General features: G+C 42.5%; 4 non-coding genes across 4 annotated transcripts; all 4 read left to right on the plus strand.

Moving 5' to 3' along the window:
* The first annotated feature begins 385 nt into the window (after positions 1 to 385).
* TRNAL-AAG (transfer RNA leucine (anticodon AAG)) lies at positions 386 to 467 on the plus strand. The gene has a single exon. It is a non-coding gene; the product is annotated as a tRNA-Leu (tRNA).
* A 4,107-nt stretch (positions 468 to 4,574) lies between these two features.
* TRNAL-AAG (transfer RNA leucine (anticodon AAG)) lies at positions 4,575 to 4,656 on the plus strand. Its single transcript has one exon. It is a non-coding gene; the product is annotated as a tRNA-Leu (tRNA).
* A 4,107-nt stretch (positions 4,657 to 8,763) lies between these two features.
* On the plus strand, positions 8,764 to 8,845 carry TRNAL-AAG (transfer RNA leucine (anticodon AAG)). Its single transcript has one exon. It is a non-coding gene; the product is annotated as a tRNA-Leu (tRNA).
* Positions 8,846 to 12,952: 4,107 nt separating this feature from the next.
* TRNAL-AAG (transfer RNA leucine (anticodon AAG)) lies at positions 12,953 to 13,034 on the plus strand. Its single transcript has one exon. It is a non-coding gene; the product is annotated as a tRNA-Leu (tRNA).
* Positions 13,035 to 13,254: the final 220 nt, after the last annotated feature.

Genomic DNA, 13,254 nt, shown 5'->3' on the forward strand with positions numbered 1-13,254 from the left:
CATGAATACGTGCAACTCCTCAGTTATTTTTGAATGAACTGCTCATTCATTAGATCCCACCCTAAGAAATGAGCCCACCAGTATGAACACTTGTTTCATTAGAAAATGATGGAGTCACATTGCCTATGTTGAGCAGGTGCTTATACCTTGGTTGGAAGTCATTGCTCGGAGAGTGTTGTCTTTTAAGGTGATTGCACTAGGTCCGAGCAGGTGGGAGAAGACTTGTGCAGTGACTGAGTAAGAGAGATAACCTTCAATTACCACATCACCCTCCCGACATTGTAATCATGTCCATGAAATGGTTTATCAACTCGACTTTCCACACTAAGTGAGGAGACTCAGGGTTACGGTGCTCATGAAGTGCACAGACACACTGAGAGCAACAGGTAGCGTGGCCGAGCGGTCTAAGGCGCTGGATTAAGGCTCCAGTCTCTTTGGAGGCGTGGGTTCAAATCCCACCGCTGCCAGAGATGGATTTTTACAGATCTTAATGACGCATCTCCTTTCTGACCCTTCAATTTGCATAAACAGTGACTCTACCAATAGGTCCCTAATTTTAAAACTCTTTTACAGTCTCCTTCTAAGTAAACTCCTAAACCGTGGACTCCAAGAAATCGGCTGATTGGCGCTGCTGTTGTTTTGCTTCATTCTGCTTAGATCACCTTCAAATGGAAGGTTTAACAAATCATTTGTTCTCCCCACGCGGTCACCCGCTCTTCTCTCTGCAAAATAAAATCGAACCTCTGTTAAATAAAGATTTAAAGTAAATTATCTATCTTCCCAAATAAAGTTGGTAAATGTGTTCTTCACAGTTATTTTAAAAATCAGGTTTAAAATAAACAACAGAGGTAGTCAGCAGGATTCAAACCCGTGCAGGGAACCCCCAAAGGATTTCAAGCCCATCACCTTAACCACTCGGCCATAACTACCAGCTCTCATTGAGCTCTACCGAAACTTTATATCACAACAAAATTGTGCAAAATGGCCGTGCAGACCTATATATGACTCCATTTAGTAGGATCTCTAACTGTGTGCAAAGGGCACATTGCTATGTTTCTGTCTAAGCTTTGCTTTAGGTCTGAGGTCTTAAGAACCAAAGCAGGCTCCACGCACACTTGCCTGCACAAAAAAACAAGCATTTGCAATGCGAAAGGTCTCACATTTGTGAGAGTTAGAGCTATTGGCGTTGCAAATGACAATGTCTTTTACCTAGGTTTTGGTTTTCTTTGGGAAAATTTGATGTGTCCACGTTGTGTTTTGGGGCACTTCCTGTCGCGGGCGCTAGGCCTACCCACACAAGTGAGGTAAAAAATGTTATCGGGAGACTTGGGGAAACATAGAATAGCAAAACAAGAGTTACTGCCCCTTGTCTTTATCTAAATTTTTTCCTTCCAAATATAAGACAGTGTGTAAAAAAGACGTCTATTTGAGAAATGCCCTTTAATTTGCATGCTAGTGTGGGCACCCCAGAATTCAGAGATGTGCAAATAACCACTGCTCCTTCACTCCTTATCTTGTGCCCATTTTGGAAATAGAAAGGTTTTCTTGATACCTATTTTTCACTCTATATACTTCGGCAAATTAATTGCAGTATACCCGGTATAGAATGAAAACCCACTGCAAGGTGCAGCTCATTTATTTTCTCTGGATACCTAGGGTTCTTGATGAACCTACAAGCCCTATATATCCCCGCAACCAGAAGAGTCCAGCAGGCGTAATGGTATATTGCTTTCAAAAATCTGACATTGCAGAAAAAAGTTACAGAGTAAAACGTAGAGGAAAATGGCTGTTTTTTTCTTCTCAATTTCAATATTTTTTTTTTATTTCAGTTGTTATTTTCTGTAGGAAACACTTGTAAGATCTACACAAGTTACCCATTGCTGAATTCAGAATGTTGTCTTCTTTTAAAAAATGTTTAGGTTACTGACACCCAGCATTGGTTTCACACCCATTTCTGTCACTGACTGGAAGGAGGCTAAAAGCACACAAAATCGTAAAAATGGGGTATGTCCCAGTAAAATGCCAAAATTGTGTTGAAAAATTGGGTTTTCTGATTCAAGTCTGCCTGTCCCTGAAAGCTGGGAAGCTGGTGATTTTAGCAGTGCAAACCCTTTGTTGATGCCAATTTCAGGGACAAAAACCACAAGCCTTCTTCTCCAGCCCTTTTTTCCATTTTTTTCTTTTTTAAAACAAAATTTTTACTGTATTTTGGCTAATTTCTTGGTCTCCTTCAGGGGAACCCACAAAGTCTGGGTACCTCTAGAATCCCTAGGATGTTGGAAAAAAAGGACGCAAATTTGGCGTGGATAGCTTATGTGGACAAAAATCTATGAGGGCCTAAGCGCGCCCTGCCCCAAATAGCCAAAAAAATGCCTGGCACCTGAGGGGGAAAAGGCTGGCAGCGAAGGGGTTAAAATGCACTATTTTATTCCAATTTCTTCACTTAGCTTCAGATGAACTATTTTTCCCTCCCACCAACTCCTTTCAAAGTGCACCAGCCACCACTGCCTTGGGTGGGACAGATTGTTTTCGATTGCAGTATGGCAGATTGTTTTGGATTGCAGTGTGGTAGTTTGTTTTTGATTGGAGTGCAGCAGATTGCAGTGGGGTAGATTGTTTTGAATTGGAGTAGGGGAGATTGTTTTGAAGTGGAGTGGGGCAGATTGTTTTGGATCGAAGTGGGACAGATTGTTTTGGAGTGGTGCAGATTGTTTTTTATTATAGTGGGGCACATTGGAGTGAGACAGATTTGCTTGGGGTGGGTGGAGAGGATTGGAGTAGGATGAGTTAGAGTGGATTGGATTCGGGTGAGTGATTTGGACTGGAGTGAGGTGGATTAGTGTGGGTGAAGTGGTCTGGATGGGGTGGATTGTAGTGGGGAAGATTGGAGTGGGGTGGATTGAAGTGTACCGCAGGATTATGTGTTAAAGATTAATTTCAGAATTTACACATAATAAAGAAACACTGTTGATTTGCAATATTTTAAACAAGCTAATCGTCATCTTTTGAGAAGAGTGCCCACGAACAAAAGCAAAAGAAAACATGCGTGGAACGTGGGAAAAGACGATTTGGCAAAATAAAAGAAAGTTCGATTTAAATTTAAAACTTAACAGTTTTGTTTGTCCTGCTGGGCATGTTTTTGCCAGTCACAAGCCTTCTGTTTGCAGGGCACTAGAAGGTAAAAGGAAAAAATAGTACCTTGATCAGGTGGGGAGCAGCGGTCAGGCACTGATTAAGCTGAATCAATCAACGCTTGGTCGCTGCTCTACAGAGAGGAACGGAAATGATGCAAGACATGCCTTGATGAATTAGGAAACTGTAAAGAAGAGTGCCACATAAATAAAAAAATGGTGAGAGACATGCGGGCTCCAAGCCCTTTACTGAATACTACAGAGTCTATCAAGCGAGACCCTAAAAAGGTCAGTTAGTTAAAATAAACAAACATTGTTACTTCTAAATATCAATATTCCAAGGACGCCTAGATGGTCGTCAAGCAAAAAGTTCCTAGTGCATGGAGGGGCTTATGGTAGTTCTGAAGAGAGGCAAAGGACTTGGTCAGAGGGTGGCCTTGTTGGTGTGGTAGGGAAGCAATACCTCAAACATTATTACTGGGGTAGGGGAGCTTGCAATTCGGAGTAATTAAAATTATCACAAAGCAATCAAGTAATTCCACATCAAAATAACAAGCGTGCGGGCTGACAACCATGCTCTCAGCATCAACGAGCGCAGAGTGAAGTGAATTTTACCATCCTCTGTGCATTTTTATTGCGGGGCTCATTTACATTTGACTTGGCGCGCAGAACGAGTGAGAACCAGGTCAATAGAAACAAAAATCATCTATTTAAAAAGTTTAGTTTCACGTGGGCCTGTTGTCCTTACTTCTTTCAGAATAGCTTTTGAACCTCTGTCCTGTGTGTGTCTGTGACTGTCACGTGAAAAGGCAGTCAGGGCATCCAGGTGGACCCCATGTCACCTGGGGCACCGCCCACCAGTGCTGGAGTTTTAAACAGCACCCGGTTGCATTTTGGGACTTGTGCCTTTTCAATGTGAGCTCAAAGACGGGAGCCTGTGAAATTCTATTGGCTAAAAAATATTAACAGCGGAATGTGAATAGGCCACACAAGACATGACGTCACTGGAAAGCTAAACAGTATGTTGGGGAGACTGGGTGCGGCAATAGGGCTGATGTCATGAATACGTGCAACTCCTCAGTTATTTTTGAATGAACTGCTCATTCATTAGATCCCACCCAAAGAAATGAGCCCACCAGTATGAACACTTGTTTCATTAGAAAATGATGGAGTCACATTGCCTATGTAGAGCAGGTGCTTATACCTTGGTTGGAAGTCATTGCTCGGAGAGTGTTGTCTTTTAAGGTGATTGCACTAGGTCCGAGCAGGTGGGAGAAGACTTGTGCAGTGACTGAGTAAGAGAGATAACCTTCAATTACCACATCACCCTCCCGACATTGTAATCATGTCCATGAAATGGTTTATCAACTCGACTTTCCACACTAAGTGAGGAGACTCAGGGTTACGGTGCTCATGAAGTGCACAGACACACTGAGAGCAACAGGTAGCGTGGCCGAGCGGTCTAAGGCGCTGGATTAAGGCTCCAGTCTCTTTGGAGGCGTGGGTTCAAATCCCACCGCTGCCAGAGATGGATTTTTACAGATCTTAATGACGCATCTCCCTTCTGACCCTTCAATTTGCATAAACAGTGACTCTTCCAATAGGTCCCTAATTTTAAAACTCTTTTACAGTCTCCTTCTAAGTAAACTCCTAAACCGTGGACTCCAAGAAATCGGCTGATTGGCGCTGCTGTTGTTTTGCTTCATTCTGCTTAGATCACCTTCAAATGGAAGGTTTAACAAATCATTTGTTCTCCCCACGCGGTCACCCGCTCTTCTCTCTGCAAAATAAAATCGAACCTCTGTTAAATAAAGATTTAAAGTAAATTATCTATCTTCCCAAATAAAGTTGGTAAATGTGTTCTTCACAGTTATTTTAAAAATCAGGTTTAAAATAAACAACAGAGGTAGTCAGCAGGATTCAAACCCGTGCAGGGAACCCCCAAAGGATTTCAAGCCCATCACCTTAACCACTCGGCCATAACTACCAGCTCTCATTGAGCTCTACCGAAACTTTATATCACAACAAAATTGTGCAAAATGGCCGTGCAGACCTATATATGACTCCATTTAGTAGGATCTCTAACTGTGTGCAAAGGGCACATTGCTATGTTTCTGTCTAAGCTTTGCTTTAGGTCTGAGGTCTTAAGAACCAAAGCAGGCTCCACGCACACTTGCCTGCACAAAAAAACAAGCATTTGCAATGCGAAAGGTCTCACATTTGTGAGAGTTAGAGCTATTGGCGTTGCAAATGACAATGTCTTTTACCTAGGTTTTGGTTTTCTTCGGGAAAATTTGATGTGTCCACGTTGTGTTTTGGGGCACTTCCTGTCGCGGGCGCTAGGCCTACCCACACAAGTGAGGTAAAAAATGTTATCGGGAGACTTGGGGAAACATAGAATAGCAAAACAAGAGTTACTGCCCCTTGTCTTTATCTACATTTTTTCCTTCCAAATATAAGACAGTGTGTAAAAAAGACGTCTATTTGAGAAATGCCCTTTAATTCGCATGCTAGTGTGGGCACCCCAGAATTCAGAGATGTGCAAATAACCACTGCTCCTTCACTCCTTATCTTGTGCCCATTTTGGAAATAGAAAGGTTTTCTTGATACCTATTTTTCACTCTATATACTTCGGCAAATTAATTGCAGTATACCCGGTATAGAATGAAAACCCACTGCAAGGTGCAGCTCATTTATTTTCTCTGGATACCTAGGGTTCTTGATGAACCTACAAGCCCTATATATCCCCGCAACCAGAAGAGTCCAGCAGGCGTAATGGTATATTGCTTTCAAAAATCTGACATTGCAGAAAAAAGTTACAGAGTAAAACGTAGAGGAAAATGGCTGTTTTTTTCTTCTCAATTTCAATATTTTTTTTTTATTTCAGTTGTTATTTTCTGTAGGAAACACTTGTAAGATCTACACAAGTTACCCATTGCTGAATTCAGAATGTTGTCTTCTTTTCAAAAATGTTTAGGTTACTGGGACCCAGCATTGGTTTCACACCCATTTCTGTCACTGACTGGAAGGAGGCTAAAAGCACACAAAATCGTAAAAATGGGGTATGTCCCAGTAAAATGCCAAAATTGTGTTGAAAAATTGGGTTTTCTGATTCAAGTCTGCCTGTCCCTGAAAGCTGGGAAGCTGGTGATTTTAGCAGTGCAAACCCTTTGTTGATGCCAATTTCAGGGACAAAAACCACAAGCCTTCTTCTCCAGCCCTTTTTACCATTTTTTTCTTTTTTAAAACAAAATTTTTACTGTATTTTGGCTAATTTCTTGGTCTCCTTCAGGGGAACCCACAAAGTCTGGGTACCTCTAGAATCCCTAGGATGTTGGGAAAAAAGGACGCAAATTTGGCGTGGATAGCTTATGTGGACAAAAATCTATGAGGGCCTAAGCGCGCCCTGCCCCAAATAGCCAAAAAAATGCCTGGCACCTGAGGGGGAAAAGGCTGGCAGCGAAGGGGTTAAAATGCACTATTTTATTCCAATTTCTTCACTTAGCTTCAGATGAACTATTTTTCCCTCCCACCAACTCCTTTCAAAGTGCACCAGCCACCACTGCCTTGGGTGGGACAGATTGTTTTCGATTGCAGTATGGCAGATTGTTTTGGATTGCAGTGTGGTAGTTTGTTTTTGATTGGAGTGCAGCAGATTGCAGTGGGGTAGATTGTTTTGAATTGGAGTAGGGGAGATTGTTTTGAAGTGGAGTGGGGCAGATTGTTTTGGATCGAAGTGGGACAGATTGTTTTGGAGTGGTGCAGATTGTTTTTTATTATAGTGGGGCACATTGGAGTGAGACAGATTTGCTTGGGGTGGGTGGAGAGGATTGGAGTAGGATGAGTTAGAGTGGATTGGATTCGGGTGAGTGATTTGGACTGGAGTGAGGTGGATTAGTGTGGGTGAAGTGGTCTGGATGGGGTGGATTGTAGTGGGGAAGATTGGAGTGGGGTGGATTGAAGTGTACCGCAGGATTATGTGTTAAAGATTAATTTCAGAATATACACATAATAAAGAAACACTGTTGATTTGCAATATTTTAAACGAGCTAATCGTCATCTTTTGAGAAGAGTGCCCACGAACAAAAGCAAAAGAAAACATGCGTGGAACGTGGGAAAAGACGATTTGGCAAAATAAAAGAAAGTTCGATTTAAATTTAAAACTTAACAGTTTTGGTTGTCCTGCTGGGCATGTTTTTGCCAGTCACAAGCCTTCTGTTTGCAGGGCACTAGAAGGTAAAAGGAAAAAATAGTACCTTGATCAGGTGGGGAGCAGCGGTCAGGCACTGATTAAGCTGAATCAATCAACGCTTGGTCGCTGCTCTACAGAGAGGAACGGAAATGATGCAAGACATGCCTTGATGAATTAGGAAACTGTAAAGAAGAGTGCCACATAAATAAAAAAATGGTGAGAGACATGCGGGCTCCAAGCCCTTTACTGAATACTACAGAGTCTATCAAGCGAGACCCTAAAAAGGTCAGTTAGTTAAAATAAACAAACATTGTTACTTCTAAATATCAATATTCCAAGGACGCCTAGATGGTCGTCAAGCAAAAAGTTCCTAGTGCATGGAGGGGCTTATGGTAGTTCTGAAGAGAGGCAAAGGACTTGGTCAGAGGGTGGCCTTGTTGGTGTGGTAGGGAAGCAATACCTCAAACATTATTACTGGGGTAGGGGAGCTTGCAATTCGGAGTAATTAAAATTATCACAAAGCAATCAAGTAATTCCACATCAAAATAACAAGCGTGCGGGCTGACAACCATGCTCTCAGCATCAACGAGCGCAGAGTGAAGTGAATTTTACCATCCTCTGTGCATTTTTATTGCGGGGCTCATTTACATTTGACTTGGCGCGCAGAACGAGTGAGAACCAGGTCAATAGAAACAAAAATCATCTGTTTAAAAAGTTTAGTTTCACGTGGGCCTGTTGTCCTTACTTCTTTCAGAATAGCTTTTGAACCTCTGTCCTGTGTGTGTCTGTGACTGTCACGTGAAAAGGCAGTCAGGGCATCCAGGTGGACCCCATGTCACCTGGGGCACCGCCCACCAGTGCTGGAGTTTTAAACAGCACCCGGTTGCATTTTGGGACTTGTGCCTTTTCAATGTGAGCTCAAAGACGGGAGCCTGTGAAATTCTATTGGCTAAAAAATATTAACAGCGGAATGTGAATAGGCCACACAAGACATGACGTCACTGGAAAGCTAAACAGTATGTTGGGGAGACTGGGTGCGGCAATAGGGCTGATGTCATGAATACGTGCAACTCCTCAGTTATTTTTGAATGAACTGCTCATTCATTAGATCCCACCCAAAGAAATGAGCCCACCAGTATGAACACTTGTTTCATTAGAAAATGATGGAGTCACATTGCCTATGTAGAGCAGGTGCTTATACCTTGGTTGGAAGTCATTGCTCGGAGAGTGTTGTCTTTTAAGGTGATTGCACTAGGTCCGAGCAGGTGGGAGAAGACTTGTGCAGTGACTGAGTAAGAGAGATAACCTTCAATTACCACATCACCCTCCCGACATTGTAATCATGTCCATGAAATGGTTTATCAACTCGACTTTCCACACTAAGTGAGGAGACTCAGGGTTACGGTGCTCATGAAGTGCACAGACACACTGAGAGCAACAGGTAGCGTGGCCGAGCGGTCTAAGGCGCTGGATTAAGGCTCCAGTCTCTTTGGAGGCGTGGGTTCAAATCCCACCGCTGCCAGAGATGGATTTTTACAGATCTTAATGACGCATCTCCCTTCTGACCCTTCAATTTGCATAAACAGTGACTCTACCAATAGGTCCCTAATTTTAAAACTCTTTTACAGTCTCCTTCTAAGTAAACTCCTAAACCGTGGACTCCAAGAAATCGGCTGATTGGCGCTGCTGTTGTTTTGCTTCATTCTGCTTAGATCACCTTCAAATGGAAGGTTTAACAAATCATTTGTTCTCCCCACGCGGTCACCCGCTCTTCTCTCTGCAAAATAAAATCGAACCTCTGTTAAATAAAGATTTAAAGTAAATTATCTATCTTCCCAAATAAAGTTGGTAAATGTGTTCTTCACAGTTATTTTAAAAATCAGGTTTAAAATAAACAACAGAGGTAGTCAGCAGGATTCAAACCCGTGCAGGGAACCCCCAAAGGATTTCAAGCCCATCACCTTAACCACTCGGCCATAACTACCAGCTCTCATTGAGCTCTACCGAAACTTTATATCACAACAAAATTGTGCAAAATGGCCGTGCAGACCTATATATGACTCCATTTAGTAGGATCTCTAACTGTGTGCAAAGGGCACATTGCTATGTTTCTGTCTAAGCTTTGCTTTAGGTCTGAGGTCTTAAGAACCAAAGCAGGCTCCACGCACACTTGCCTGCACAAAAAAACAAGCATTTGCAATGCGAAAGGTCTCACATTTGTGAGAGTTAGAGCTATTGGCGTTGCAAATGACAATGTCTTTTACCTAGGTTTTGGTTTTCTTCGGGAAAATTTGATGTGTCCACGTTGTGTTTTGGGGCACTTCCTGTCGCGGGCGCTAGGCCTACCCACACAAGTGAGGTAAAAAATGTTATCGGGAGACTTGGGGAAACATAGAATAGCAAAACAAGAGTTACTGCCCCTTGTCTTTATCTACATTTTTTCCTTCCAAATATAAGACAGTGTGTAAAAAAGACGTCTATTTGAGAAATGCCCTTTAATTCGCATGCTAGTGTGGGCACCCCAGAATTCAGAGATGTGCAAATAACCACTGCTCCTTCACTCCTTATCTTGTGCCCATTTTGGAAATAGAAAGGTTTTCTTGATACCTATTTTTCACTCTATATACTTCGGCAAATTAATTGCAGTATACCCGGTATAGAATGAAAACCCACTGCAAGGTGCAGCTCATTTATTTTCTCTGGATACCTAGGGTTCTTGATGAACCTACAAGCCCTATATATCCCCGCAACCAGAAGAGTCCAGCAGGCGTAATGGTATATTGCTTTCAAAAATCTGACATTGCAGAAAAAAGTTACAGAGTAAAACGTAGAGGAAAATGGCTGTTTTTTTCTTCTCAATTTCAATATTTTTTTTTTATTTCAGTTGTTATTTTCTGTAGGAAACACTTGTAAGATCTACACAAGTTACCCATTGCTGAATTCAGAATGTTGTCTTCTTTTAAAAAATGTTTAGGTTACTGGGACCCAGCATTGGTTTCACACCCATTTCTGTCACTGACTGGAAGGAGGCTAAAAGCACACAAAATCGTAAAAATGGGGTATGTCCCAGTAAAATGCAAAAATTGTGTTGAAAAATTGGGTTTTCTGATTCAAGTCTGCCTGTCCCTGAAAGCTGGGAAGCTGGTGATTTTAGCAGTGCAAACCCTTTGTTGATGCCAATTTCAGGGACAAAAACCACAAGCCTTCTTCTCCAGCCCTTTTTTCCATTTTTTTCTTTTTTAAAACAAAATTTTTACTGTATTTTGGCTAATTTCTTGGTCTCCTTCAGGGGAACCCACAAAGTCTGGGTACCTCTAGAATCCCTAGGATGTTGGAAAAAAAGGACGCAAATTTGGCGTGGATAGCTTATGTGGACAAAAATCTATGAGGGCCTAAGCGCGCCCTGCCCCAAATAGCCAAAAAAATGCCTGCCACCTGAGGGGGAAAAGGCTGGCAGCGAAGGGGTTAAAATGCACTATTTTATTCCAATTTCTTCACTTAGCTTCAGATGAACTATTTTTCCCTCCCACCAACTCCTTTCAAAGTGCACCAGCCACCACTGCCTTGGGTGGGACAGATTGTTTTCGATTGCAGTATGGCAGATTGTTTTGGATTGCAGTGTGGTAGTTTGTTTTTGATTGGAGTGCAGCAGATTGCAGTGGGGTAGATTGTTTTGAATTGGAGTAGGGGAGATTGTTTTGAAGTGGAGTGGGGCAGATTGTTTTGGATCGAAGTGGGACAGATTGTTTTGGAGTGGTGCAGATTGTTTTTTATTATAGTGGGGCACATTGGAGTGAGACAGATTTGCTTGGGGTGGGTGGAGAGGATTGGAGTAGGATGAGTTAGAGTGGATTGGATTCGGGTGAGTGATTTGGACTGGAGTGAGGTGGATTAGTGTGGGTGAAGTGGTCTGGATGGGGTGGATTGTAGTGGGGAAGATTGGAGTGGGGTGGATTGAAGTGTACCGCAGGATTATGTGTTAAAGATTAATTTCAGAATTTACACATAATAAAGAAACACTGTTGATTTGCAATATTTTAAACGAGCTAATCGTCATCTTTTGAGAAGAGTGCCCACGAACAAAAGCAAAAGAAAACATGCGTGGAACGTGGGAAAAGACGATTTGGCAAAATAAAAGAAAGTTCGATTTAAATTTAAAACTTAACAGTTTTGGTTGTCCTGCTGGGCATGTTTTTGCCAGTCACAAGCCTTCTGTTTGCAGGGCACTAGAAGGTAAAAGGAAAAAATAGTACCTTGATCAGGTGGGGAGCAGCGGTCAGGCACTGATTAAGCTGAATCAATCAACGCTTGGTCGCTGCTCTACAGAGAGGAACGGAAATGATGCAAGACATGCCTTGATGAATTAGGAAACTGTAAAGAAGAGTGCCACATAAATAAAAAAATGGTGAGAGACATGCGGGCTCCAAGCCCTTTACTGAATACTACAGAGTCTATCAAGCGAGACCCTAAAAAGGTCAGTTAGTTAAAATAAACAAACATTGTTACTTCTAAATATCAATATTCCAAGGACGCCTAGATGGTCGTCAAGCAAAAAGTTCCTAGTGCATGGAGGGGCTTATGGTAGTTCTGAAGAGAGGCAAAGGACTTGGTCAGAGGGTGGCCTTGTTGGTGTGGTAGGGAAGCAATACCTCAAACATTATTACTGGGGTAGGGGAGCTTGCAATTCGGAGTAATTAAAATTATCACAAAGCAATCAAGTAATTCCACATCAAAATAACAAGCGTGCGGGCTGACAACCATGCTCTCAGCATCAACGAGCGCAGAGTGAAGTGAATTTTACCATCCTCTGTGCATTTTTATTGCGGGGCTCATTTACATTTGACTTGGCGCGCAGAACGAGTGAGAACCAGGTCAATAGAAACAAAAATCATCTGTTTAAAAAGTTTAGTTTCACGTGGGCCTGTTGTCCTTACTTCTTTCAGAATAGCTTTTGAACCTCTGTCCTGTGTGTGTCTGTGACTGTCACGTGAAAAGGCAGTCAGGGCATCCAGGTGGACCCCATGTCACCTGGGGCACCGCCCACCAGTGCTGGAGTTTTAAACAGCACCCGGTTGCATTTTGGGACTTGTGCCTTTTCAATGTGAGCTCAAAGACGGGAGCCTGTGAAATTCTATTGGCTAAAAAATATTAACAGCGGAATGTGAATAGGCCACACAAGACATGACTTCACTGGAAAGCTAAACAGTATGTTGGGGAGACTGGGTGCGGCAATAGGGCTGATGTCATGAATACGTGCAACTCCTCAGTTATTTTTGAATGAACTGCTCATTCATTAGATCCCACCCAAAGAAATGAGCCCACCAGTATGAACACTTGTTTCATTAGAAAATGATGGAGTCACATTGCCTATGTAGAGCAGGTGCTTATACCTTGGTTGGAAGTCATTGCTCGGAGAGTGTTGTCTTTTAAGGTGATTGCACTAGGTCCGAGCAGGTGGGAGAAGACTTGTGCAGTGACTGAGTAAGAGAGATAACCTTCAATTACCACATCACCCTCCCGACATTGTAATCATGTCCATGAAATGGTTTATCAACTCGACTTTCCACAATAAGTGAGGAGACTCAGGGTTACGGTGCTCATGAAGTGCACAGACACACTGAGAGCAACAGGTAGCGTGGCCGAGCGGTCTAAGGCGCTGGATTAAGGCTCCAGTCTCTTTGGAGGCGTGGGTTCAAATCCCACCGCTGCCAGAGATGGATTTTTACAGATCTTAATGACGCATCTCCCTTCTGACCCTTCAATTTGCATAAACAGTGACTCTACCAATAGGTCCCTAATTTTAAAACTCTTTTACAGTCTCCTTCTAAGTAAACTCCTAAACCGTGGACTCCAAGAAATCGGCTGATTGGCGCTGCTGTTGTTTTGCTTCATTCTGCTTAGATCACCTTCAAATGGAAGGTTTAACAAATC

The sequence above is a fragment of the Pleurodeles waltl genome, unplaced genomic scaffold (genome assembly GCF_031143425.1).
Source record: "Pleurodeles waltl isolate 20211129_DDA unplaced genomic scaffold, aPleWal1.hap1.20221129 scaffold_183, whole genome shotgun sequence".
Lineage (NCBI taxonomy): Eukaryota > Metazoa > Chordata > Amphibia > Caudata > Salamandridae > Pleurodeles > Pleurodeles waltl.